Below are 26,122 nucleotides of genomic sequence, written 5' to 3' on the forward strand. Positions count from 1 at the left end.
GTATTCCCTGGAATGCTGCGTTGAAGCTCCATTACCTTGATGCGTTGATGCATGGTAAAAGCCATCCCCTGCTATGAATATTTTTTTTTTTTGAGTCTATGAGTTTGTAGCCATATTGCAACTCAGACGCTGCTTTCAGTACAGGATATTGTTTCAATGCAATCTTTCGTATTTCTTTTTCATCCTTGTATACAACTGCAGCTATATTTCTAGTGAGAGCATCCTCATACAAGAATTTTCCAACGGGAGTATCCTTGCCTGCAACCATGATCTTGGCTGTGATGCCCCCACTTATAATGTTGATGGGATACCATCTGGGAACATTCTAAGTCTTGAGATTTTGTGTAATTGTGGGCGGGTGTATTCAGTTGGTTCTGCTGAGCTGCTGAGAGTGAACGCATGATGACGAGGAGGTCCCTCATTCTGTTCTATTGCATCTGAAGAAAAAACACGAATATTCACATCCTATAAATCTAACGACTGTATATCTTACAGACATTTCATGTGGCTATCCAAGATTTTCGTTTGCTGTGGACTTGACCCGTAAGCAGCCGCTGTCGAATTTACAGAAGGCGGTCTCGGAGATTTCACCTTCGTCGTCATCCTGCGTGCGCTGGAAGAGGACCAAAGAAATTGACAGAGACATACAAAGCTTGTAATGGTGACTACGTTTTTTTTTTTGAAGACTGACAGATTTTGGTGCTGTGACCGTGGATTTGAAGACTGCAAAACTTTTTTTCTGCTCTCGGCATCGGTTGTTGCCAGAAACTAATTTTTTTGCGAAAGTTGAATGCTCTCTCTACTTTGTATGTGTTGAAGGGAGTAGTATATGGTTCATTCAGTGCGCGCAGTTTTGAATGGTGTTTGGTGCATGGTTATGCGTTGGTAATTTTGAAGGTGAAAGTTGTGTGTTGGAAACTGTGTATGTTATTCCCCTTGTGCGTTGAAATTTTGCAGGGCTATGTTTAATATTGGCAAATTCAATGTTACAATGAAGTTGAGCAATTATAAAAACCTGTCCAAATAGTTCTCTGAATGCGCTGTCCAAAGGACTTTATGTTTGAGTTTTTGAATGCGCTGTTCATACATTAGTTCACTATTTCAAAGTTTTTCCAGTAGTGCTCTATGAAATGTTTTAGAGCCTTTGATGTATGAAGGAAAATGGAACACCATTGAATTTGTTCTCAAGTAAAAGGCTGTTTTTAATAACTGATGCATTGTTACATACAGAGGTTGCATAAGGCTGTGGCATAAGAATTTTTTTTCCAGCAGAAGTCTTTTATCAACAGAAGTTCTTTTTAGCAGAGATATTTTTTTACAGAATGCATTCAATCATTTCTATGGTTGGAATAGTTCTCACTGGCAAGGAGAACTATTCTGAATGGTCTCGGATGGTAAAACACACCCTCATCTACAATGAGCTATGGAAAGGAGTGTGTGTCGAAGAAGAAGACAAAGACCCTGTGCAGCCCACATCAGACAAAGAACTCGCCATTTGGGAAAACAAGAACAACAAAGCCTATGCATTGATCGCAACATCTGTAAATGAGGAAGTAAGTCGTCATATTTCATCCTATTCCACTGCCTTTGAAGCTTTACAAAAGCTGAAAGAACTCTATGATACACATTCTGCACTTGAAGTTGTTCAACTCATGATTAAACTCTTCACTCTTGAACTGAAAAATAATGATCCTCTTGCTCTTGCATCTGAAATAAAGTTTATAATGCATGATATTAAATCCACTAAGGTTGAGCTGGATATCTCTCTTATTGCCTTTCTCAAAGCACTCTATCCTACCTGCTCCAATTATCTTGAGTCTTTACAAGCAAATGGAAATCTTAAAGATATAACCTTTGACTCTCTTGTGAAAAAGTTTGCTGAAAGAGAGAAAGCCTTTGGAAAGAAAACAGTCCCTGAATCTTCTGAAGAGACTATTTTCCTTGCTCACAAAGAAAAGCTTCCTGCTCAAGATTCTACAAGAGGAAGAGGTGGACGAAGAGGAAGAGGAAGATACTTCAGAGGCAGGGGGGGCAGACATTCTCAAGCAGAAAAGGCAGATCTGCATTGCATTCACTGCAAACGAAATGGATCACATGATGCTTCTACATGCAAGCTACCATGGGACAAGGTTGAGCAGAGAAGAAACCAGCAGAAAGGTAAAACTGATGACACAGACAAAGGTAAAGCACCTGAATCCGCTCACTATATTGAGGCACAATGTAACATTGGAGTAAATGAAGACTTGTTTAATGCTTCACTTGCTTCTTCGAAAAATGACTGGTTGCTTGATTCAGGAGCAACCTGTCATATGACTCATAGGAAAGAATTTTTTGAAGATTTCACTGACAATGTTGATGGAGCAGTATACTTTGCAGATCAATCAAAAATCAAGCCATCATGGCTTGGCACAATCAGGCTTAAACTGCCTGGTCTTCCAGATTTTCTTCTGGATCATGTTCTATATCTCCCACAGCTCAAGAGAAACTTGTTGTCCCTGGTCCACATCTGCCAGCAAGGTCACTCCATTCATATGTTTGATGGAAAGATTGAGGTAAGAAAGGCATCTGACCACTCACTTGTCATGAGAGGTATAGAAGAATAAAGACTTCTTAAACTGCAAGGAACCTCTGCTCATGCACAACATTTTTCATATATTTCTCATCATGATGAAGGTACACTTCCATCAAGTTTATTATGGCATGCTAGATTTGGACATTTAAACTATGATAGTCTCCGCTTGTTGAAGAAAAATGGTGTTGCTGGTTTGCCTACAATTCCTAGAAAACATAAACAATGTGATGCTTGTATTCTAGGAAAGCATAGCAAACAGTCTTTTCATGATTCACATTCAAGAGCACATAGGAAGCTTGAACTTATTCATTCAGATTTATGTGGTCCAATGCCTGTTCCTTCTGCAAATGGAAATGAATATATCATGACATTTATTGATGATTACACCAGAATGTGTTGGGTTTACTTATTGAAGAACAAATATGATGCTTTTCAAACATTCAAGAATTTTCATAAGTGGATTGAAAATGATGCACAATCTTATATTGGGTCTATTCGCACTGATAATGGAAAAGAATATACATCAAATGAATTTGAACACTATCTTCGCCAACATGGGATTAAACATCAAACAACTGTACCTTATAATCCTCAACAGAATGGTGTAGCTAAAAGAATGAACAAAACAATTTTGAATATGGTACGATCCATGCTTTTCTTCAAAAATGTAAAGACAATGTTTTGGGCTGATGCTGTTCTATGTGCTGCATATATAAAGAATAGATGTCCATCTAGTGCTATAAGAAACAAGACCCCTTATGAATTGTGGTATGGACATGTTCCTTCGGTAAAACATCTCAGGATATTTGGTTCCACCTGTTATGCATTAATACCAAAGGTACATAGAAACAAACTTGGTGCTAGAAGTCATAAGTGTATCTTCCTGGGGTATTCAAACACATATACAGCATACCGCCTTTATGATGAAGTAAATAAAAAGTTTGTTTTATCTAGAGATGTCATTTTTCTTGAATCATCCAAATCTGACAGTGTTGTTGAGTGGCAACTTGATCGCTTGGATAGATTCACAAAACCGAAATCATTCCAAGAGTTTGATAATAAGATTCCACATCTTGAAGGGGAGATTCCTATATTAGATCAACATGTGGAATCTCCTTCTGAAGAACAATCTCCCCTGCATGACACTCCAACAACGGATGATGCTTTAAGTGATGTAATTGATAGAATTGGGAGACTCAATCTTGATTCAGACCCAACTCAATCAACAGAACAGCCTGGACCATCTCAGAAAGGTCCCCCAAAGTGGCTGACAAAGACACTTGAAAATGTTCATCCTGATGAAATTGGAAAAACAGGAACCAGAAATTCAAACCGACAAGATGGAGGTGATGTAGATAACTCTAATTCACCTGTTGATATGGATGTTACTTATGATTGTGAATTGAACTTGTCTACAGATTTTGAACCAACTTCCTTCAAAGAAGCTGCTTCTCATGATAAATGGAAAGAAGCGATGCAGAAGGAGTATGATGCCCTCATAAAGAATGGCACTTGGAAGCTGGTTGATCCTCCATTTGGAACTGTTATAGACATTTTTGTGCCTTACAGCATGAAGCATGAAATGTCAATAATCTAAGGGATCCAAAGTCCCTAAACATGTTGTTCCTACCCCTAGAGGAACAAGGTCAGCAAACCACAGCACTAAATATCAGTTCTCCACCTGAAAACACTCAAAAACAAGCTAATTCTGGATCATGTCAACTGCTCCACTGAGCATCTACGCTGAATGTCAACTGCTCCACTATGTACCTGCGCTGAATGTCAACTGCAAAGAAGGCTACCTGCGCTGGGCGAGTTTGGCCAAGTGGCACAGTCATTCCTCAAGGTGTCAATGCCCAGGAAGCTTCCAGAATGACACTTGGATCAGGGAATTCGACTTGTGATGAGTAAGAGGGTCTAGATCTCCAAGTGGAAGCAAGAACCTCCAAGTGGACTCAAGAACTGAAGAATAACTGAAGTGGGAGAGGACACTAGTCAGCTTCATGCCAGCTACAAGCTGACTCATCCTTTCTCCAAAACTCCTATATATAGATCTCTCTCATGAGGTCTATGGAGGCTGGAATCTTGTGAATGTAAGGAAGTGCTGTTGGTTTGAGTATAGAAATATTGGGTGATTTTCTTGAAGGAGGTGAAGAGGAAATTTCTTTCTGCTGGGAGGTGATGCTGGATTGGGCCTTTTATGGTTGTATTACTTCCTGAACTTTACTTCTTCCATTAATAAAGCATTTGAGGTTCTTCTATATGCATGTGTCTCAATGGTGTATTGCTATACTTGTGTATTTGATTTATTCTAATCCTTGAATCAATTATGAATGTATGCTTCTTGTAGTTTCCCTCTCTTGCCATTTTGCAGGATCTTGGTGTAGCTGGGTTAGTGAAAGAGCAAGGAGCTGGGAGCAAGCAGCAAAGAGAGAATATTGGATCAATCATTAGCGGAAGACAACGGTTAGTGGATCTCTTTCTCCCCTCTCTTACATCTCATAAAGAAGTAATCTCGAATAGCTTTGCTTTGATTGTTGCTGAGGTACTATCACCCTTAGAGTGGGATAGGGTCATTCCGTATTGGATACTTTTCCCAACAACAAATTGGCGACTCCGCTGGGGAACGTATCTTGTTGGTTGTTTGTGCTTTTGCTATTCATTTCATAAACACAGGGCGTACCGAATCGAACTGAATTTGGATCTTTCAAATGCAAAGTAGAGGGCAGTTACTCTAGCTCAGTTTCTGGGCAAGTTTATGATTTGAAGAGCTGATCCACAAGGACTCTAAATAGCTCTTAGTGATAGCTTTTCATCCTCCTTTTCATCCCTTAGTGTGTACTTGACTGATAGCTTTTGATTTGGCCAAAAACTGTGAATTTTTGAGCAATCTGTGACCCGGAAACTGAGAAAAACGAAAGTTTATCTCTTCAATGCAGGCACTGTGAAGGCAGTCTGCATTTCAGCGCGGTTCCCGAAGGGGCTACCTGCGCTGAAGGTCAAACTGCCAGTGTACTACCTGCGCTGGACCAGTTTTGCCTAGTGCTACTGGGGTTCCCTCCTGTTTATTACCCTGTTTTCATCCTTGTTTTTACAGCCTGTTACCAGTCAATGTACCTATCTGAAACCAACTTTCCTTGCCACTATTCCGCCTCGGTTGTATAAAGAAACTGTATTTGTTCTTTGTGTATTTCTTATATCATTTGCAGTTTCCCATAACGAAAAGTGAACTAGTCTTGCTGTGGCCTCTTAGATCTAGACCTGTGATAAGTGTCATTTTGATCTTAAGAGTTAGTTTGTTTGCTATTCATAGCTGATTGAGCTTTTTCTTTCATCATATGGTTTGAATTTATGTATTTCTAGTGTCGAAACAAGTAAATCTTAAGGTGTCTTTTGATTTTCGACAAGCTTGTTTGCTTTCACTTGAAATTGAATTCGAAATTATACAACAGCTTTCTTTTTGTATTACACTAACATTAAGAAAGAGAAAAGAAATACCTGCATTGTGCATGTGCATTTTGACAGATTGCATGTTGATTTAGGGAAAAGTGCATTAGTGTGTGCTCTATGATCTGTGTGAAAAGATGATGTCTTTCTTTTCCCTCAGTAGTTAAGATTTTCAAAGTTGAAAGATTGAAAAGCTTGCTTATCATCTTAGACTACATTTAGGAGTGTTACTATACATCTCGTGGTGATCCATAAAGGCAAACTGCTAAACAAGATCAACCTTAAAATAAATTGAATTTACATAACAACGCATTGAAACATAACGCAAACACATAGAGGTATAAGCTAGAGACGTGTTCCGGCGTCGTTAAACGTGATATCTTAGCATTGAGTGGTTGGGTGATTCCTCCACGGTGAAGCGATAAGTATCAATACGGACTTGTGCTCCCACGTACCGTCGCGTATATATTGGGAGACCCCTATAGGAACAAAGCCTTTATCCATAGGAAACCGTGTCGGCCGCCCTACTGATCGCAATGCAGTGAACACAGCATTCACGAAGATCGACCACCCGTACCGTAAAACGTATTCTGTGGTTTTGCGAAAAGTTTGGCACACCCTCTGCCTAGATCTCCAGAGCAGTTTCTTTTGGCCTTTTTCAAACTCTATAACTGAAAAAGTCCATCCGAGCATTTGTCACTTCGGGCTCGTTAAAACATCGAAGGAGACTAGAGTCATCTTTAGCTTTTTCTCGACTCTTAAAAAGTGAAAAAGCAAGTTGTGTCTAAAGCGTCGTTATAAAATTTATTTTAAACGGAACATAATCACCTCCTATTCCTGCGTTGATCTGTAGGTTGAGAACATGGAACGCCCCAACCAAGGAATTCCACATGATGGAAATCCTAGTCCTTTCTCCTCTTGGGGAGAAGTTGGTGCGCCCCACATGGCCACATTGTCGCTTCCAGGACTGACAATTGGCCTGCCAATTTGGCTATTCTCAACCAATGTACTTCAGAACACCATGGTTCCTGAACAGTCGAGTCAACAGTTAGATCAGTCTAGAGCTGCCCACCAGCCTTCAACTTCCTATAACTCTTCCTCTGATCCTTCATCTTCGCAAGGTAGAGCCGGCAAAAGCCAAGCTCCCATGGAGAAGAAGGAGAAGAAGAAGAAAGAGAAGAAGAAGAAGGAGCCTAAGGCCTCTGGGGGCAAGCAAAAGACATCTGACAAAAATCCACACACAGCACAGACCGGGCCTAAATCGCCATGTGTCATATGTAGAGGAGACCACTTCCACAGAGATTGTCCCTGTATTCCCCGGATACTAAAGGACTGGTCCCCTCGGTTGCACAATTCGGGAGCATCAACCTCTGATAATCATGTTGAATGCTTACCGTCAACCAACGAAAGTGAAGGTTCAAGACAAAGAGGGGGAGCAAGATCCCCTTGCAGACTGTGTGAAGGCGATCACGCCATCCACCATTGTCCCTTCTTAGACGAAGCGAAGAGAGTTTTGGAAGATCGCCCGGTTTCACCGTTGAGACTTCCTCCTGGATACAAAAAACTCATGCCAAGTCCTTCGTTGGTTGAAAATACAGCTGGCCCGCTCAAGTGGTCAGCTGAAGCGTCAATCATTGAGAATGAACCTACTGAATCCAGACCGGACGAAAGTCCAAAGGTCGAAACGGCAGTTGACCCGGTTCTTCCTTCAGAGGTTTCATCCTCAAATGACACCGTCATTGAAGATTCATCTTCAAATGACACCCTCACTGAAGAGAATAAGGATGACACCATCCAGATTCTTTTCATCAACACTGACTCTGATGAGCATCAGGGCAATGCGCCCATTCCTTTATCGCAGGAAGGAACATCGTCAGGGTCATATCCGGCCGTATATTCGGTCCCACTGCCAAGCAACCTGGTTGTATCCTTTGATTGGAACCAACTAGGCAGACCCCGGTTGCTAGCCAGTGTACCATTCAGAATCATAGTCCAAATTTATAGAATGGTAATGGCTGGAACTATCAATGATGAAGGGGCATCTGTGAGTATCCTTTCCTCTGTTGCTTGGAAAGCACTGGGTTCCCCGGCGCTTTTGCCTGAGATAAGAAATCTCTTGGGTTTTGATAAAGGAACCAGTCGACCATTAGGGATCATCCCCAATGTGCCTGTTACATTGAAAGGGAAGACCGTTCAAATGAACGTGATGGTCGTTCAAGGACCCTTGGATTATAACCTACTCCTTGGACGAGACTATATATATTGCATGGGAGCTATAGTCTCCTCACTCTTTAGAGTAATGTGTTTTCCACAAGAAGGAAGAATGGTCAAGCTCGTAGACCAACTTTCATTTTCGGGATCACGCATCGCAAATAGTCACATACCAACCCTCAATGGTCTATTCACCCAAGAAATGTCTCCACCCCCAGTCCTCCTTCCCAATGAGTGCGAGTGATTCGGAAAGATGGGACTGGAACCCAGGGGGCATGCATCCTGGTCTGCTTCGGGCAGAGGAAACCTTGGGTATAAGGTAGAATTTCCGCGAAAGAATATGACTAGTCCGTACCCCGTCCGTGGATGGAAGAGGGGTTGTTCTAGAATAGGATTCTTTTGTTAAGGTTACGTGTTTGACAACAGTCATTCACCTTTGTCTATTTCGGTAGACAGCGCCGAGGAAATGTTTTGTTTGAAAGATTAACGAAACAATCTTTGGGTAACCAGAAAGAGGCAAGCCTCACCCTTTAAAACAAATGTTTTGATGGATAAGTAGGGGCAGCCTTGAAATTTTACTTTATACCTGGGAGCATGCAAACCTTTTGGAGTGCAAGCAAGGGACGACTATTTATTTTTTAAATTTTTAGGTCCTCCCTTTAAACCTGTAGGTCTAACCCTTTAAACTCGTAGGATTAGCCGTTTCCGAACTTGCATAAAGAAAGGATGAGATGGAGTAAAGCTTAGTGAAGATGAAACTCCTTAAAAAATAGAGATCTCACAGGAGACATTTCTTATCTTATGACTGGTATTTCGAGCAGTTTTACCGCGGAATTTATGCTCGTTAAAAATAGAAAAGTGAGATCCGAGCAGTTTTAGCACATAGTTCATGCTCGTTAAAAAATAAACATAAGATTGAGCATTCAAGCTCATAAAAAAATGAACATACCCCGGTAAATAATCTCTGTGATCATAAATTTATTAGCCATAAAAGCCTTGGTCGTGTTTTTCACCTGCCACCTCCATTCCATTTGGCCAATCGTTCACCCCCATATGATTGTTTACCCATTTTGAGGAACAGCTGCGAAGAGTGATTTCACCTAGCCATCCTTGTGACACTGCCGTGATTGGAAAATTCCAACCTGTAACTGGAATCTGCTGCTATCCCTGTTTATCACTCGTTCCTCAAAAAACGAGTCTTCTTTGAGCTCTTTTCATCTGACTCGTAAAATATGAAAAGTTTGCCGAGTTTTGGCCTTCCAGCTCGTTAAAGTGACCGGAAGAGCTATCCCTCCTCTAGATTTTAATCTTTTTGGACCTGAGGGATTATTACACAAAAAGGTCGAGCGCTTGTTTTATTCGGCTCGTTAAAGTTATCGAAAACTCATCCCTTCTGTATTGTTTTATACTTTTTCGGACTTAAGGGATTAGATGACGAAAAAGGAATTTTGGAGTTAGCTTTCTGTACCTTTTCAGACTCTCTAAAAATGAAAAGGACCGAGTTTTCCTTGTCGTTAGACTCGTTAAAATGATTAAATAGCGACAAACTTGTCTTTAGACGAGAACGAGTTTCCCTATCGCTAGGCTCGTTAAAACATAGCAATGGGCTTGCCCGAAGGGCAGGTTATAGAACAAGCATATGTTATCCTCCTCAAGCTTGACAAAAATAAAGAGGTACTGGTCAGAAATGACTGGGGAAAAATTGGGAGAACCTCAAAGCTGTAATGGTAGCAAGTTGCTCTTGAACATGACACTTTTCCTCCGTATCACATCGGGTTGGGTTGTTTCATTCACCGGTCTCATCGCCATGGTCTTCGCCAAACCATCCACATTTGGGGTAATGCTACCGATCCATCGCATCAGTGTTGTTATATGTTCAAGAAATGTTGTTCAGAAAGAGTCAACCATGTCCCATCCACTGCCATACATTATCCTTCATCCACCCATGATCGCCACCCTGAATCATATTTCACAGATTGTTTTCACCTCCACTAAAATCATTAGCTCCGTTCCGTGTCACTGATGTGGGATTCATTAAGGCCCTCCTTTGACGGATCGTTTCTTGTCGACTTCAGCTCATTATCCAAGAAGTTGATCTAGGAACACCCCCCTCAGTACTTTGAAGCTTGCATGCCTCAATGGCAAGTTTCTCACTTCCGGCGACAGGTATACATCAATGACCTTCGACCAGAAGATTTTGCGTGGTGTTCGACGCCAAGTCCTTTATTCACACCACGTGAATTGTACTGCAGTACCTTGAGGGTCATTATCATTATTGGTGATTCCTCTCGCGCTTGTTAACGGTTTACATCATTGACCGGTAATCAAGCGATGTCTTTCCATGTTCGACTTCAGCGCAATTCTCACATGGATCGACTTGTACTTAGAGTGAAGATCGAACGAGTTTGAAGACCCCGGATCTGGTTTCATCCATCCGGGCTGCGATATATATTCAGGAAATATAAAGACATTTGATATGTACATCATTGCAGCAGATGATCATCCTACTCAAAGGATGATAATTTCAGCAGAGAATTATCGGTCTACCATCAGACGATCGTCTGTTATATGTACCAAAATGAATTTATAAAGCTGAGCATGGGAGTGCCCGCCTCAGTTAGATCATGAAAGCAGAATGAAAAATAATGTATTGTATTGTATTTTATTACAGGTCACCTCTCAGCGATTGAATGAACTTCGAATCCTCCTGATAAAGCATTTCACCCGATAAACGACCTCACACTTTAGGGGGCAACTGTTATAGACATTTTTGTGCCTTACAGCATGAAGCATGAAATGTCAATAATCTAAGGGATCCAAAGTCCCTAAACATGTTGTTCCTACCCCTAGAGGAACAAGGTCAACAAACCACAGCACTAAATATCAGTTCTCCACCTGAAAACACTCAAAAACAAGCTAATTCTGGATCATGTCAACTGCTCCACTAAGCATCTATGCTGAATGCCAACTGCTCCACTGTGTACCTGCGCTAAATGTCAACTGCAAAGAAGGCTACCTGCGCTGGGCGAGTTTGGCCAAGTGGCACAGTCATTCCTCAAGGTGTCAATGCCCAGGAAGCTTCCAAAATGACACTTGGATCAGGGAATTCGACTTGTGATGAGTAAGAGGGTCTAGATCTCCAAGTGGAAGCAAGAACCTCCAAGTGGACTCAAGAACTGAAGAATAACTGAAGTGGGAGAGGACACTAGTCAGCTTCATGCCAGCTACAAGCTGACTCATCCTTTCTCCAAAAATCCTATATATAGAGCTCTCTCATGAGGTCTATGGAGGCTGGAATCTTGTGAATGTAAGGAAGTGTTGTTGGTTTGAGTATAGAACTATTGGGTGATTTGCTTGAAGGAGGTGAAGAGGAGATTTCTTTCTGCTGGGAGGTGATGCTGGATTGGCCCTTTTATGGTTGTATTACTTCCTGAACTTTACTTCTTCCATTAATAAAGCATTTGAGGTTCTTCTATATGCATGTGTCTCAATGGTGTATTGCTATACTTGTGTATTTGATTTATTCTAATCCTTGAATCAATTATGAATGTATGCTTCTTGTAGTTTCCCTCTCTTGCCATTTTGCAGGATCTTGGTGTAGCTGGGTTAGTGAAAGAGCAAGGAGCTGGGAGCAAGCAGCAAAGAGAGAAGATTGGATCAATCATTAGCGGAAGACAACGGTTAGTGGATCTCTTTCTCCCCTCTCTTACATCTCATAAAGAAGTAATCTCGAATAGCTTTGCTTTGATTGTTGCTGAGGTACTATCACCCTTAGAGTGGGATAGGGTCATTCCGTATTGGATACTTTTCCCAACAACAGGAACCAAACCAATTGGCTGCAAGTGGGTCTACAAGAACAAGTACAAAGCTGATGGCTCACTTGACAAGCACAAAGCTAGGCTTGTGGCAAAAGGTTTTGCACAGAAGGAAGGGGTCGATTATGAGGAAACTTTTGCTCCCACAGCAAAATGGGCCACCATCCAGACGCTCTTTGCACTAGCTACTCAGAACGGTTGGAAAGTCCATCAAATGGATGTAAAAACTGCATTCTTGAATGGAGATCTAAAAGAGAATGTTTTTATGTCCCAGCCTGAAGGATTTGCTGTGAAAGGACATGAACACAAAGTATGCAAACTTGTGAAGTCCTTGTATGGCCTCAAACAAGCACCACGAGCCTGGTATGAAAAACTAACTGAGCATCTTCTGAAACTCAACTTCAATCATTTTGAGCTTGATGATGCAACTTTATTTGTCAAGAAAGTTGGCAAAACAATTGTATATCTTGTGGTATATGTAGATGATCTTTTAATGACAGGGAACAATTAAAGCTATATTGCATCCATAAAGAAAGAATTAGGAAAAATTTTTGAAATGACTGATTTGGGCTATGTTCATTACTATCTTGGCATTGAAGTAACCCAACACCCAAAGTCCATATTTCTTTCTCAAAAGAAATACATTGGAGATTTGTTAAACAGATTTGGCATGACAGAATGCAATCCCCTTTCTACTCCAATGGAACAAAACTTGAAGCTCACGTCTATTGAAGGAAAGGAATTTGAGGATCCAACAAAGTATAGACAGCTTGTAGGAAGTCTCATCTACCTCACTACTACCAGACCAGACATTTCATTTGCTGTTGGAATCCTCTCCAGGTTTATGCAAAAGCCTTGTGAGGGACATTGGTCTGCTGCAAAAAGAGTTCTAAGGTACTTGAAGGGAACTCAAGACCTTGGAATCAAGTATACACAGGTGGACGACTTCAACTTGATTGGATACTCTGATTCAGACTTCGATGGAGACAAAGAAACTGGGGTATCTACTTCAGGATATGCTATGAGTCTTGGATCGGGAGCTGTCTCCTGGAGATCACGAAAACAATCAGTACCAGCAGATTCCACAACAGAAGCAGAATATGTGGCAGCAGCTGAAGCAACGAAAGAAATTGTGTGGCTCAGGAAAATTCTTGAAGATTTGCAGGTAAAACAAATACAATCAACTCCACTCATGATTGATAACACCTCTGCAATAAAGTTGGCCAAGAACCCAAAGTTCCATGATCGTACTAAGCACATCAATACTAAATATCATCTGATCCGACATCATGTTGAGGCCAAAACAATCCATCTCCGTCATTGTTCCACAAAAGAGCAAATTGCAGACATCTTCACCAAAGCGCCTGGAAGAGAAAAGCTTGAAATATTCAGAATGATGCTTGGACTCACCAACATCCCTTCAGATTAAGGGGGGGAATGTTGACACCTAATCCGAAACAGATGGGTGAAGCTGGACATTCATCTAGAAGATGAACTGATCCGTTTTATGTATGTATAAATATTAGTTGGCTAATGAATAAAATCATCAGTTCTTTCTTGCGCTCATTAATTTCTGGAGTTAACCTGGCCTGACACATGTATATCTATGTCTCTCTAGTTTTATGTGTTTGTGTTTTTCTGCATATTATATGTCTTGCATTTCTTTGTCATATACAATATTTTTCTAACACTTTGTTCACTAGTTTCCCTCTCAACCCCAATCTGAACACCACATCCACTTTTGAGAAGGACTGATAGTTCTTTGATATGAATTCAACTACGTACCCCTCTAAGGTAGTCTGTACCCAAAAATCTACTGCCCTCATTAGCTCACTATCCAAGTGTTGAAGTGTTGCGAGGTCTGCGGAACCCAGTCGTGACGAACTGGCATAGTCCCTTCTAGTCGACTATTCACTTTTAGTCTCCTCGGCCAATTATACAAGTCTTATAGGAACTTACACCAGAAGATATCACACTGATCACTCACAACCTCTGAATATAAAATTTATTCACTCACTGTAGTGATAGTTTAGCTTCGGCAAGTAGCCTGATCTGATACAAACCGTTCTACTAGGTTATCCCACTAGTCCTGGATCTCCTTCTTAAATATCATTGATACCATATTCCAAACCGGTTCTTGTGATTTCAAGTCTCGACCCTGGGTTCAAGCACAAGGGGACAACAAGGGTCCATTGTAGTCTAGGACAACGTTGACATTTTCACCCTACCCCAAAGGGTAAGGAGTCTCACCCGAGGCATGCCATGATCAAAACTAAGATGGATTTAGAAGGATATCAAGGATGACCCAAACATTATTCCATACACATCTTAAAGCATACACTCATCATAACATTGTATCATTATAGATATCAGGTTCATACGAGGAAATATCATTAAAAAACCTTTTAAGCAGGACCATAAATCATAGCAATGCACATACACATGATGCCATACAACTGTTTCATTTATTCATTCATATCAATTCACTGGAAGAGTCATTACAACATACATTCAACATAAAGACACGATAAGATAGATGAAATACCATGGACATAGAATGCGTTAAATCTTAGACCAAGCTCAACTCTGACCTATATGCAACTGCTCCAGTACTCGGATCATGTTCTCCTCTGCCTCTATTAGATATCAAACCTTTCTTCATGCTTTCCTGTCATTTTATCTACTCTTCCACTGCTCGAACTGCCAGTTCCATTCGAATCTCTTTCCCCTTGGCTGCTTCCCATCCTCCTCCTTATTCGCTCAGTTGTTTCTGCTTGCTCCTGACACCTTTCTGCAATTGTCCCTTGACTGCATGGTCTTGCTTCCTTTCCCTTCTGTCCTCTCTGCAACTTAAAAATTGCTCCCACCACCTGTTTTTCCCTCTTCATACCTTCAAAATTTTCATTATTCTAAACAAAGGCCCCAACAAATTTTTTGTGCGATGTGCTTGAGAGAAAATGTGACAATGATAGCATGAGAATTTATCTTGGTTTGAGTGAGGGTTTTACATAATATGCACCAACAAGCAAACGACGTCTCTAAACTTGGCCAATTCATGACACTGATTCAATAGGTGGTTGGGTATATCACATAGGGTGCATACCAGGAGTAGTTTGGACAATATTTCCTACGGTTGTTTTGTCTTCCTTCGAGACCCAAACCACGAGTGAGAGATAGCATGATGATGGGAATCTAAATGATTAGAATGTTGTGCTTTTTCCTCAAGCGCACATAAGATGTCCAAGGGTTTTCCTTCCCCTACTGGTGTGATGTGATACGAGGGTTCGGTAGTTGATTCAACTAAATTAGAGTTTTCAATAATGAATCAACACATGAAACTCAATGATTCATGAAATCATGTAAGGTGTGGATAACATCGAGTATGATGATTTCATGAAAAAATTTGACAAGAATGATGTCTTCACCTTACTCAACTGCTTATGAAAACTTGAGGGATTGGGTATTTGAATTCTCATAGCTCAGGGCACTGGTTAATCAAGTGGTCCAATTCATCACATAGGGCACATATCATTATAGGCCGAGTTTTTGTTTGTTAAGGTTGCCTCCTTGTATTATGGGGGGGTGGTTGAGAGGGGTATGAGCATGAAGTTGGCTCCTTCCAAACATAGAAGATGGTTTTTCATTCATCATCAACTGGTGGCATGACCGATATTGATGGATCCTTAATACTGGATTGAATGAGTGCACTTAATGTATCTCAATATCAAGGGAGTTCAGGGAAATGATGAGTGTAATGGTTGTATTCCGTGCATATAGCATGTGCATGGTTAGTTCACAATGACTTATTATGTACTGGTGCAACCTTTGCTCCAATTGGTGGAGCTAGGGTCACTGGTGTTTTTGGGGAATGCATAAGAGCTTTTAACTCATCTAACTTGGGGCAGATGTTAGTACGGTTCTTGACTACTTCACACAAACCATAGAGTGGAAGTGCCCTAGAGAAGTTTGAGGCCTCCTCATTTTTACCTTTTTTCTTCGCCCTTTTGTTGGCACCAACTAGTGTTGATGTAGGAGGTGCTCAATTTGGGGTGGCTTCATGAGGTGGGGGTACAAGAATGATGCCTCTCGAGGTGTTTCTTGGGTCCGTCGACATGGTCAAAGGACTAGATATCATACCAATATTGCAAGAGCCATATTTGGAAACGTGAGTGTTGCCATGGCTTGGTACGAGATGAAACCAAGCAAAGGGTATAAAAATGGTGTTTGAGTGATGGTATAAGGTAGGAATGTGGAATCAATAGTTGCAACACTCCTGGTGTCTAGAATTGATTCTTGACTCAGTGGGGTCTTTGATGAACTCACCGTGCAAGTTGGAGCTCTTGTAGCTACAAGAATGTCCTCCAGCAATGGAAGGTCTCCAGGGTGTGTACTAAGAATTGTTGATGGTTTGAATTGTCCTGGTCCGAGTTCAGTATATGTTTTGACCAACTCAAAAGAAGCTATGAAAGGAAGAATCCTCTCAGGGGTAGGTAAAGCCTTCTTCTCATAGTATGTAAGTTGGTTAACTATAACGATTTTTCCCTCATGAGGGAACACCATTACCCTAAAGAAGGAAGATGCCATTACAATCACTGCATACATATAACTACATCCAAGAAGGATATTGTAATCTAACGATGCGTCAAGGACTTCGATATCTATGAGCACGATTTTACTAGCCAGGTTTACTAGTATGTCTTGGAATAAGCCAACAGGAGCAGATGGGTGCCCGCTGTTCTTAGAATGATGTCATATGGTTTGAGTTTAGGAGATACCAAATTTTTCCAAATTGTCTTGGACATATTGCATGTGGACGCTCCTTCATGAACAATGCAACATTGGATGGTGATGTTCTAGATAGTAATCAAAATATGAAAGGTGATTATCAATGGAAGAAACGGGGTAAAATTATCCAAATCGAAAGCCATTAAGCAAGAATCAAAAGGGATGATTTCTCCTTATGTGGAAAGTAAGGCTCTACATTGGGTCAGACATGTTTTTAGAGCTTATAATGTTGATACAGTTGAGGGATATTGAGCTAATTCATTGAGTATGTTGTAGCTATGAGCAACCTTCAAGTTATGTCATGTGTGTAGTAAAGGCCCTTCGATCATTTTTTGCATGAGTTCTATAGGAAGTCTAGAGATGGTCAACAATGCTATAGGTGTTTCTGTGGTTGAGGTGGATGCATTGGTTTCTAGTTGAGTTCTGTAATCACAATTCTATGTCTGTAGGAGAATGTCTTCTCCTGCCATGCAAATATCATGATTTGTGATATTTTGGGAATTCCCTCCAAAAAGGTTCTGGTGGTGTTTCTAGGAGGATTCATGTTGGGTAATAGCCACTCCTTGATGGGGGAAGGGATTCTGCATATTGCAGTCTACTGATTTTTCCCTCCCTGCCCCTATTATCTTTTATCCTTTTCAACTCTGGGAGTTGAGGGCAATGGTGGGAATAATGATTATGTTCCCCACAGATGGAACAAGCATGATTAGTCTATAGATTAGGGTTATTGTTTTTCATTTATGGGTTATTATTGGTCTAGCCCTGGTTTGGAATCTAGTTGGGGTTTTCCCAAGCCAACGCCTGCAGAGGTTGTTGTTGATTGTTGGCCTCCTGGCCAGGCTCCCCTTTTGTCTTACTCTTCGACTTTTTCTTAGAAGTTTTTGGTAGATTAATTTCATTTAGTTGTTCAAATGATTGTTTTTGTTGAGGAAGAGAAGGTTGTACTAAATTACCCCCTATATTATCCTGTATTGGTGGTTTATTCAGTGGGGGAGCATGGAAAGGGTAATATGGATTCTCTTGTCCTTGACTGGAATATGTGCTTTGGGAAGAGGAAACTAATTTCGTATTCCTTAGGGGATACGCATTTCGTTGTGAGGGAGGATATGTGCCCCCTTGTGTGATAGGGTATTGTCCAACCTACATGGGTATTGACCACCCTACATGGGTTGGTATTTGTTGACCCGACTAGCAAGATTCTGCATAGTCATAGGTTGATAAGATTAATATCTTGTATTTTTCAGTGGTGGTGCGATAGGTGTGGCATCGAATGGTTGGCCATTATGAGTATATCTAGGGTACTGGAAGGTATTTTTGGGTTGATTTTTGTTTATGGTCCCAATCAAACCATCGACAACATTGGATGCTCCTAATATTTCTTGTTTAAAACTTTGTAGGCGGGGGGCATCTAGAAGACACATGGTAGAGGTATCCATATTATGTGTAGATAATATCTAATTGCTAAGATTTTCTAATGGCCTCTTCCTTATTTTTTGAGGATCAATTAGCCACATATTTAGAGATTTCTTATGTGAGAGATCTTAGAAAAAGGTCAAGGAGGAGTTTTTCTTCGAGATTAGCTTTACACAAGCTCTGATGTTTCTGCCATTTGTGGATATGGTCTGATATGTGTATAGCAAGTATATATTTAATAAGGATTTCCAAGCCTGGTTCCTAACAGATTGGGAACTAGATGAATGTGAGGAAAGCGGTGGATATAGAACCAAAGTTTCCATGTGTCCCGAATGGTTGACCTATGTACCATTTTTCTGCGGTTCCCGTGAGGGTGCATTGAAATAAACGTAGACGAATAATTTCTTCCATGATAATATTATATGAACACCACATGTGAAAGCTCACGAAATGATTTCTAGAATATTCTCCTTATTTACCTTTGAATTTTGGAACATCAATGGTAATTTGGTAGGCATGGGTGGCCAATTGCAGCCATGTGCGATGGGGTCATTAGTTAAATGGATTAAATATGGAATATTTAAGGAAGATAAAAATGGCACTTGAAAGTTTTTCACCATCGTGAAATGATTTTGAACAGCTATGCGTAGAGGGGTTCCCTATAGGGAAGTATGAGAGGAATTATCTTGGTGGATATCTCGTGGAATTTCTGGAGGGGTGGTGTGTGGGCTTCCCAAGGGGGAAGTGTGTGGGGTCCCTTGTGGGGTAGTGAAGGGGGTTCTTTGATGGGGAGGAGTCCCAATCAAAGTTTCATTGATAAAGGATGATCCTATTACATTGGCGGTATGGTGTTGTCTATGCCCAAATGGCGAGAGACCAAGCACACCTCCCGGTAATGGGGGGAGGTCTTGAAAACATCTAGAATGACGAGGAGTTATGGGATCCCCTATGGGTTGAACATAGCGTGTGTTACTTTGTGTGCTTAAGGGAAGGAGATAAATCAAATCAAATAAATCACATACATAAAACAAAGCAAAAATAAAATTATTACTTTCCCTTTAACTTATGCTATGTGATCAATCAAACAAAAAATGGTTTTTGTTTGTTTTTCATATGATAAAAAAAAAATATTTTGAATACCATCATGATCGGAACCAATTTCTACCCTTTATACCAATCGTTCCTCCATAAGGAGTCCTATTTCTACTCTTTTCATACTCCTAAAATATGAAAATATTGACTATAACTTGTCTTTTCTAACTCGTAAAAGTAAATGAAAAGATGTATATTATGGGTCTCTTGCAAACTAGTTTCATTTTGTCATTGGTCACTTGGATGAATTGTTGTTCAAGTCCTCATTTTGGAAATTGCATTTGAATTAGTGATTAAACATTTGCATCTTATTTTTCCTGATTTCAAAAATTAAGTGTGTTGAAAAGAAAAATCTTTGCATTTGCATTTGCATCTAGTGTGAATTGTGTATGGGTATTAATCGCCTTTGAGTGTCATCTCTTTTGATTTTTGAAATTTTCACACAATTTCAAATTGAGTTCTCTATTCATGAAATCTCATATTACATTTGATTTGATTGGAGTTTATTTTGAAGAATTCTCTTGTATAGATCACATTTGCATAGTTAGAATTCTCATTTTCACAGCAGGAAAGGAAATTGTGTATAGATTACATTTGCATAGTTTTCAAGGGAATCATGCATAGATTCCATTGCATGGGTTGGAATATTTTAATGCTTTGAATTGAATTGGAATAGTGAAATTGAAATATATCGTTAGGAAGCTCTTGTTTTCTTCATATTTGATTATTGCACCATTGTTTACACCTCTTCCCTACACTAGATAGATTGCATTGAAATTGAAAGGAGTTATTTTTCTCATATTAGTTGCATCATATTTGTGTTTAGGTGACATCAAATTTTGAGCGTTGAAATCAAAATCTAATTCAAGATAAACTCACCTCAATTAACCTAAGAAGAATTTTTAACATTAACACAAACACTTAGAGGTCTAGGATAGAGACATGTTCTAGTGTCGTTAAATGTAGGAGTTGTCATTGTTTTTCAGCGTTGCATACCCAGGGTGACATCTGTAGAAATTCTGCAAATTCTCTACAAATATCACTCTACGACCATGTAGAAAATATTACTGTACATTAACCCAATAATGCAATATAACCAAAGAAGAATACTATAACCTACTTCTACTATCAATTTGTGGAAGCTTAAAGATCGAGCAAGATCGAGCTGAACACATATAACCAGAAGAAGAAGAATCAATGCACAATGCACATGAAATTACTTAGGGGAAAGCCTAAGCTAAAAACCCCATATCTGTATTATCATACAAAGGTGGACATACATAGGATTTATACAAAGCCTTAGCTCTCAGTATAATCCTCACATATGCTCACAGGCAATCCTGGCTTCTCAAAAGCCTTCCTCTCCGCCCTCCAAGGTCCTATTTCCTTGCGCTATTCCTCTGGGATGATCTTCTCCAACCCAGTCAAAAACTGATCTCACACCCTGTCAGAACTGCGCAATCCTCAAGGTATTATTCCTTTTGCATGCATGAGTTTTCTTTATAGGAAAACACATGCAACTGATAGTACACTGTCCTTGTCTTTAGTCTTAACTGGGTCTTTCTCAGAATAGACATGCATGATTTTTTGATGAGGGAATATTCAGTTAACTGGAGTACACTAATTGAGTGCATACATGCATCAACTGACTGTTAACTCTCTATTAGTTTCTTAAAGAGTTAGGAACTAATTTAACTGGACTTAACTCAGTAAACTAAGTTAACTAATTACAACTCAAATTAACTCAATCTTATTGATCTGAAAATCACCCTTGAGTGATCTCAGTTAAAGAATTATTGAATGAAGGTATTACAGACTCATGTGCTGGTGTGTGTCTATGTTATTTTAGGAAACGAATTGATCAGATTGAAAAATACACAGACACTGGAAAATGGAAAACAGTAAGAGGAACACAGTAAGAAAATACAAGAACACAACAATTAATAAGGAGTTCACCCTATCCTCTAGGGCTACGTCTCTGGTCCAACTTTCAGTGGTGGCCTTCTTTGATTGTGCCTTTAAAGTAGAGATTTACAATGAGGAGCTCAAATTGAGTCTCCTGAAATAGAAATGATGCTTGGCAGGGTGGTTCTTGGATTCCCCAAGCCACTAGAGTGCACAGACTCTTTTCCTTTCCAAGTCTTGACCTATCTGGTCTTTAATGGGAGGAGCCCAATGTGGTGCTCAATTCTCGACAGATCCTCTCAGGGATTGCTTGAACCTCTCAAGCTTTCTATCTGCTTGATGCTACCTTGTGCTGCAGGTTAGCTCAGCCTTCTGTCTTTCTGCTTCTTTCTTTACTGTCTCTTCTTCTCTCTATCTTCGTTCTCTTCTCCTCTCGGTGTCCTCTGTTCTGTGTTTGTTCATGGCTTAAAGACAATTTTTCCTTGACTGTCCACTGTCTCTTCCGCCCCCGTCGGATTACCTGCTGCTACTCCCTTGGAGTTCCCAGTCTCTTCTTCATCGTCAATGGCTCACAGGGAGTGGCCACTTTTCCTCTCGCAAACTATGCCAGATATTCCTCGTCGGTTCGGTTTCTTCAGTTACACTATGGTATGACTCACCCACCATCTCAGCGGTCCACTCAGACTTCAAAATTATTTATGCCATGGCTTAATCCCCTGTTAAATCCAATTCCTCCATTGGGCACAATCTTCGTCGTCAGATCTGGAGCCCCCAGATCATACGACATTCACTCATTTCACGTAGTTGACTCGCTCGACCGTTAGCGCACGATGAGTGGTGGTTTTCTCTCTCATCCACCTACCATGCATCAGGCGCTGAATGGAATTGCTCATTTTTCTCCAAATCTACTTATTTCCCAAGGGTGCCCTTGATATACTAATGGTTTTGGAGTGTGGGACTTGCCTTTCGCCTTAGTTCTTTCCCACGGTTTCCCAGCTTCCATGCGACCAAGTGCCTTGGGGCTTTTTCCTTCTCGAGGGGTTTTTCCCACTGATGTGCGATTAATGCCTAAGTGCTAATCATGCATCAGAAATGCCCTCTATTTCCTAATCCAGGCTTCCCAATGGCCAGTTTTTCCTCCTGCGTGGACTCCATGGGCCTCAGTCAGCGTGCTTTGATCGAGGTCCTCATTGCTCCTTGCTGGCTGCAATCTGCCACTATCCAAAGGTCTTCCTGATCACTCTGTGTTCATAAATTCAAAGTCTGTCCTATCTTAATACAGTCATGGCACCTTGATAATCTTCATGGATCTAATTTGGATCACGACCTTCCCACTGAAAAAGCTTTTGGACCACCAAAAGTTGGTTTTCAAGCATCGACTAAGCGAGGGTACAATTGTCTCACTTGTCCAATCTCTATCCACTTTGCACTACTCGGCTTTGAACCCTGGAGCCCTACTTTGAGGTACTCAACATCTCCTCTGCGCATCATCCTCAACTTCTTGTGCAGGACTATGTCTTCCTACAATTCATTAAGATATTTAGGTAGTAGGTCATCAATAGAAGGCAATTGACTCTGCTCTTCAGGATCCTTAATTAGAGAGGGTTCAAACAATCTCAAGCAATCTGCATTTACGAGTGAGTAGATGTGCATAAGCTAGTAGATCAAGGCAAAAATCATTTTCACCAATATTCTCAAGTATCTTGAAAGGTCCATACCTGAAAGGCTTTAGCTTTTTACCTTCGCCTTGCATCTTGCCCTTGTTGATATATAGCCAAAGTTGGTCACCAACTTGGAAACTATGCTCCATTCGATGCTTGTCATGCCTTGCCTTGTATTTGGCTTGGCTCCTTTCCAACTATTCTTATACTGCCTGGTGGATCTCTTGGATCTATTCAATGAACCTAGTTTCATTGTCCACATCACTGTGTCCATCAACTGTGGTATCTTTACCAAAGACAAAATCCAAAGGAGACCGTGGTGTGAAACCAAAACAGGTCTCAAAAGGAGATCTCTATGTAGAAGAATGTTTTGCTCTATTGTAAGCATGTTGCACATAGCACAAATTTTCATCCCAAAGCTTAGGATGTTTGCTGCAATATCCTCTTAGCAACTGGATCACTGTCCTGTTGACTACTTTTGTCTGGCCATTAGTTTGTGAATGAAAATCTATGCTTTTCTTCAGTTTGGTGTCCATCAATTCCCACAGACTTGACCAAAACTTCCCCACGAATCGGGTGTCTCGATCAGATACAATGGAAGTGGGTAATCCAAAATGAACCCATACATGTTCAAAAATAGTTTTGCAGTTTATTCAGCTGTAATATGTTTATTACAAGGTATCAAAATACACATTTTGCTGAACCTATCCACAACAACATATAGATAATCATGACCTTTCCTAGATTTAGGCAGTCCTCCAACAAAATCCATTGAAACACTTTCCCAAGGGTGAGAAGGAACTAGTAATGGAGTGTACAAGCCTAGTTTTCTGTTGCTGGGTTTGCTTTTAGCACACATAGTACACCTTCTTACATATCTAGAAATTGTTTCATTCATTTTTGGCCAATAACAAAATCTTAGCAACTGTGCAATTTTTTTACTTACCCCAAAGTGACCTGATATCAAAGAAGTGTGCGCTTCTCTAATTATCTTTACTCTTTCAGTTTGTGGAATGCATAACTTCCCACAATGGTATAAAAGTCGATCCTTTACATGATAATCCAATTCTTCTACTTTTTTGCCTTGACTTAAAGTTGCATATACATCTTTAAAGTCTATATCTTGAGCATATTTTTCAATGTAGCTTTCATGTAGCATAGAATTATGCTTAAGTATAGTAGATGCATTTATAATGGGTCTAGATAACATGTCTGCAACATTATTGTGTATGCCCTTTTTATATCTGATGACTAAATGAAACTGTTGTAGAAAACCCATCAATCTATAGTGCCTTGATTGTTGCAACTTAGTTTGGGAGTGTAGATATTGAAGTGGTTGATGATCAATATGTATTACTGTCTCTTTTCCCATTAAGTAATGTTTCCACTTTTTCACACTCTGAACTAATGCATACAATTCTTTATCATATGTAGGATAGTTAACTACTGTAGAATTAAAAGTCTCAGAATGATAACATATGGGTTTATCGTGCTGTGTCAACACTGCTCCCATGGTAGAGTCACTGGCATCTGTTTGGATCTCAAATGGTCTTTGGAGATTAGGCAGTGCTAGTACAGGTGCTGTACTAATCTTTTCTTTCAAGGTATCGAAGGCTTTCTGCTGTTTGCCTCCCCACTAAAACACCTTGTTCAATCCTGTTAAACCATGTAAGGGAGCTGCAATTGAGGAAAAGTTATAAATGAACTTCCTCCAATATTGTGCCGTTCCTAAGAAGCTTCTAACTTCAGTAGTAGATTTGGGTTTAGGCCAGTTTACAATGACTGCCACCTTAGAGGGATCTATCTTCAATTCACCATCCCCTACTATATGACCCAAATAATTTAGAGATGTTTTGCCAAATTCACATTTTGAGAGTTTAACATGAAGTTTTTCTCTTTTCAAAACATCTAGTGTCTGCTTAACATGCTTTAAGTGTTCTTCCCACGTTTTGCTAAAAATCATAATGTCATCCAGATACACAATAACAAAATCATCAAGAAAAGGTATGAGTACATCATTCATTAATCTCATGAAAGTAGCAGGAGCATTAGTTAAGTCAAAAGGCATAACCAGCCACTCATACAATACCTACTTTGTTTTGAAAGCAGTCTTCCATGCATCTTGTTCTACAACTCTGACCTGATGGTATCCATTGTGCAAGTCTAGCTTGGAGAAATAAACAGCTTCCTTTAATTGATCTAAAAGATCATCTATGTGAGGAAGGGGATAATGATTTTTGATTGTTATCTTATTCAGTGCTTGGTAATCGATGCACATTCTCCACGAGCCATCTTTCTTTCTCACTAAAATGATTGGTGACCCACATGGTGATTTGCTAGGTCTGATGAACCCTTTCTCGAGCAACTCCTGCACTTGCTTCTTGATTTCAACATTCTCTAAAGTGGACAACCTGTACATTCCAATGTTAGGCAATGGAGCATCTTGCTGCAAAACAATATCATGTACTATTTCCTTTTTGGGTGGCAGACCTTTAGGTTCTTGAAACAAGATATCATACTCCGAAACAACCTTTTCTAAATCAGCTTGTTGTTTTGCATTACAGCCCTCAAATACATTGGTTTTATCAGGTTTATTTTCCTTTACAACCATCACTAAGAATTTTTTGCATGAATTTATCATTCTTTTCATCTACCCTAAGTTTATGAGAGTATAATTATTCTTGAGCTTATCAGCTTTGACAAAGTATTCGATTCCATCTTTAACAAGTAGATACTTGTTCTCAACTCTATAGATAATAGCTTTCCTATCATACAAGTAAGGACTTCCTAAAACAATTCGACATATATCCAAAGTAATTATGTCTAACTCAACCTCATCTACAAATGCTGACCCAAAAGAAAACTTGAGTTTGCACTGTCTAGTCACTTGTAGTTGTGCTTTATCATTCAACCATCCTAATGGGTATGGTTTCTTGTGAGGTGTAGTTGCTAATCCAATTTCTTTACAATTGCTTCAGAAATTAAATTTACCTGTGAGCCACTATCAAACAAAGTATCAATCTTTTGGTGTTTGGAAATAACTCGAATATGGAAAAGCTCATGTCTTTTTCTCTCATTTTCTTCATCAATAGTAGACTGTGCAGAATTACTAGTAGATGCTTCAAAATTATTACCTTCTATACCTGTGGTTGTAATGGTTGTTTCATCTCCTGAGTCTAACACAAAATCTTTCTAAATAGCTGCAACAATCTTCTTCTTCT

This window comes from Pinus tabuliformis, chromosome 1_1 (assembly GCF_031772625.1).
Source record: "Pinus tabuliformis cultivar Carrire ecotype Pingquan chromosome 1_1, CPIR1, whole genome shotgun sequence".
Lineage (NCBI taxonomy): Eukaryota > Viridiplantae > Streptophyta > Pinopsida > Pinales > Pinaceae > Pinus > Pinus tabuliformis.